Source organism: Chiloscyllium plagiosum, chromosome 15 (genome assembly GCF_004010195.1).
Source record: "Chiloscyllium plagiosum isolate BGI_BamShark_2017 chromosome 15, ASM401019v2, whole genome shotgun sequence".
Taxonomy (NCBI): domain Eukaryota; kingdom Metazoa; phylum Chordata; class Chondrichthyes; order Orectolobiformes; family Hemiscylliidae; genus Chiloscyllium; species Chiloscyllium plagiosum.
The window spans coordinates 54,285,348-54,289,229 of NC_057724.1; positions in this window are offsets into that span (position 1 = coordinate 54,285,348).

Below are 3,882 nucleotides of genomic sequence, written 5' to 3' on the forward strand. Positions count from 1 at the left end.
TGCTGAGATATTGGAAGATTGGGTGGCTTGTGGAACTGTCCCATCTTCCACCACAGCCTCTAGGGAAAAAAAGAAAGATAAGGGAGAAAAGTTACAGAAAAAAAATAAATTTGTCACCGTGTACAATACACATGAGCTGTTTTGATACCTGGAAACTTAGTCCTCCTTAAAAGAAAATTAAGATTCTAGGAGGAACCTAATCCGCCAACCATATTCTTTCATGTCAAAGTGGAAAATATTCCCATTTTTGGCTACTCCTGTCAAGGAGTGTATTTCACAAGAATGGTGCTAGTCAGAATATCATAGTCAAGAATGTGGTGCTAGAACAGGTCAGGCAGCATTCGAGGAGGTGGAGAGTTCATGTTTCGGGCAAAAGCCCTTTGTCAGGAATGGCTTTTCTAATCTCCACCATCTGCAGTCCTCACTTTTGCCCAGGATATTATAGGCTGACAGAACCTGATTTCTTATCCACCCCTATTACAGAATATGTTGGAAGTGGATTCATCAGTTTCTCATCAGTACTGCATGCACAATTCACCCTCAACTGGGAGAGTCCAACCAGAAAACTAGTCATTTCATTTAATATCAGTTTTGTTAAGAAACTCCAAAAGAACAAGGCTGGCCAATCACGCACTCATGCTGAAGAGAGTGTGTGGTCACTGAGTACACATGACAAGCACCACTGCTCATCCCTTTTCACACTTTCGTTTGGATATCAAACACCATCTTCTGCCTTCTCTGAGATAATAATAACTGTTTTTGAGCAGTTCTGCCATTAAAGCACCTAATGAGAGGCAAATAAAAGAAACTAACACAGCTGCCCTTCCTGCTGATTGACTAGCCCACTAGCCCACATCTAGTATTGAATTTGAAGGTCTTGTCACTGTGAGTCAATTGATTTTATTTGTTGTTGATGCATAGTTGCCTGTGTGTGGATTTGTTCGCATGTATGGATATGCTTATGTTGAATAGTTGACTATAGTTGATATCAAACAAACAGATATCTTACCATCAGTTGCAGCTGTCAAATAGAAATCCCTTGACCTTCTGGATCTTGTAGTTTTGAGAAATTTGCTTCTCCTCACATAGCTTGCTGCAAAGAGTTTTCTTGTAAATAAATGAGTCACATTCAGCAGGCAGGGACTGAATCTTTAAAGAAAAGCTTGCTATAAAATGCCTCAAATCTCTGAAGCAATTTAGAGAACTAGTAGAGAGTGGAAATAGAATCATACAGCAATTTATAATGCAAATGGAGGCTAATTAGCCAACTGAGTCTAGAACTTCCGTCCAAGGCTCCAAAAAAGCCTTCCACATCCATCAGAGTTTCACCTGCACTTCCACACATGTAATTTACTGTATCCATTGTTCCTAATGCGGTCTCCTCTTCATTGGGCAGACAGGACGCCTACTTGCAGAATGCTTCAGAGAACATGTCCGAGACACCCGCACCAACCAACCACCACCACTGCGCCTCCCCCCCCCCCCCCACCTTGTGGCCTGAAAACTTCAACTCCCCCTCCCACTCCACCAAGGACATGCAGGTCCTGGGCCTCCTCCATTGCTACACCTTAACGACCTGATGCCTGGTGGAAGAACACCTCATCTTCTGCCTTGGGACCCACCAACCTCTCAGCATCAATGTGGATTTCACCAGTTTCCTCATTTCGCCTCCCCCCAACGTATCCGAGATCCAACCTCCCAACTTGGCACCACTCTCATGACTTGTCCTACATGTCCATCTTCCTTCACAACTATCCACTCCACCCTCCTCTCTGACCTATCATCATTACCCTCACCTATCGCAATCTCAGCTACCTTTCCCCAGCAACACCCCCCCTGCCATTTATCTCTCCACCCCCGAGGCTCACAAGCCTAATTCCTGATGAAGGGCATTTGCCTGAAACGTCGATTCTCCTGCTCCTCGGATGCTGCCTGACCTGTTATGCTTTTCCAGCACTCACACTCTCGACTCTGATCTCCAGCATCAGCAGTTCTCACTTCCGCTATGTCAGCTCTCAATGTGGAATCCATTTAGTCCCATTCTTCCTTTTATCCCTGTACCCCATACAAGTTTATTTCCTTCAAGAGTCCACTCAGTTTCCTATTAATTAACTGTCTCTGCTTCTTGGGCAGCAAGTTCAAGATTATTAGCATTCGCTGCATCAAGAATTTCTTCCTCAAATTCCTCTTGCATTCCTTTGCCAAAACTTAAGTTTGTGTTCACTTGTCTTTGTACCTTGAGCAAACATGGAAAGTTTTTTTTTTGTGAACTTATTTAAGCAGTCATAATCTTCTGCATCTTTTTCAAATCTGCCTTCAATTGTCTTTGATCTGAGGGGAACAGCCCTGACTATGTAACAAACCCACTATCCCCAGCCTCCACCAAATCTTTGGGGGACTGTTCTGAAAATCTTTAGTGCACCCTCTCAAAGGCCTTTCATCTTAGAGAGTGGTGACTGGAACTGGACAAAATATTCTGATTGAGGCCTAATCACAGCATTCTATAAGTTTAGAATAACTTCCCCGCTTTTGTACTCAATGCCTGTCAATCCAATCAACACTGCACTGATAAATGAGATAAAAGAATTGAATTTTTTCAATAAGAGCTACTGGCAAGAATTTAATTTGGGTTTAGTGTCATACCATGAGCATCGTGAATTAATGCCAATTTAACCAAAAGGCTTTCCAATCTGGCATGATAGCCAACTAGGCCAACCAAATGTTGATCAATACTCCTGGGATTTATATTGCGAGGATGGTCAAAGATGACTTTTAAACAGAGTTTTAAAAGGAAAGAGTGCAACGGATGAGCAAAGAAGGGAATTATAAACTGTGAGGACTACAGGCAGCTATAGGTTTGATAGCAATAGGAGTTTACAAAAGATGCTAGAGTCAAAAGAAATGAATTTGAATGGATGAAATAAAACTGGAGGTGGTTACAGAGGTTATGAATGAGAAAATCATGGAACAATTTAAACTTATGAATGAGAAGTTGATATTTAAGGCTTTCAAAGGAAATGCAGGGAGAGGCAATGAGCAAAGCACAGAATAGGATCTGATCGCAGAATTTGAAAGAATTGGTTGTTGGAATGCAGGATGGGAAGCTGGTGAATATATATTCAGCGTAATGTAAACTAGAGGTGATAAAATCATGAATGACAATTTCAGTGACATATAGTTCAGGCTAGGGAATGAGTAATATCAAAGGAGGAAATTGTGTTGAGGATACAAATGTAGAATCAGTAACTCAACTCTTAGTTGATTAGTGCTGCAATTTAAAGCAGTCTGGTTTAACACAATACATTGGCCAGTGTTAATGGAAAACTAAAAACATAGACAGATATTGAATAATTACACTGAAGAAAATTACTCAACCCATGGTGCCCACAGCAGCTAAAAAAATCCTTTCCATTTTAACGCCACCTCCCGATGCTTGGTCTGTACTTGTAGGTTACAGTATCTCAAAACACCCAACACTGATGATGTCGCCTAGCCAGGGGACGAAACGTTTGCAACAAAAACCTCCAGCTCGGCGAACAGAACCACAACACCCAAGTATTTTCAAATACATTGAAGATGTCTGCCTTTATTGTTTCAGACAACCCTTCTCCACATTGAAATTAAAAAGTTACATTTTCCAATCAGGTCCTGGACATCGAGATAAGATTCTTGTTATTGAGTGACAAGAGGTCTATTAACATAGATTATCATGCATTATCACTCTCATTGCTACCTAATCTTGCCTCATTAACAGGTAGTCTCCCATTCTTCCACCCACTGGACTGAATTTAGATACCAAGAATTCCCAACCTGAAAGACCTGGTGACTTCAGCTCACTGTTTGCTCCTCCAGACCACCAAAATCTCAGGGCACACTCCATGG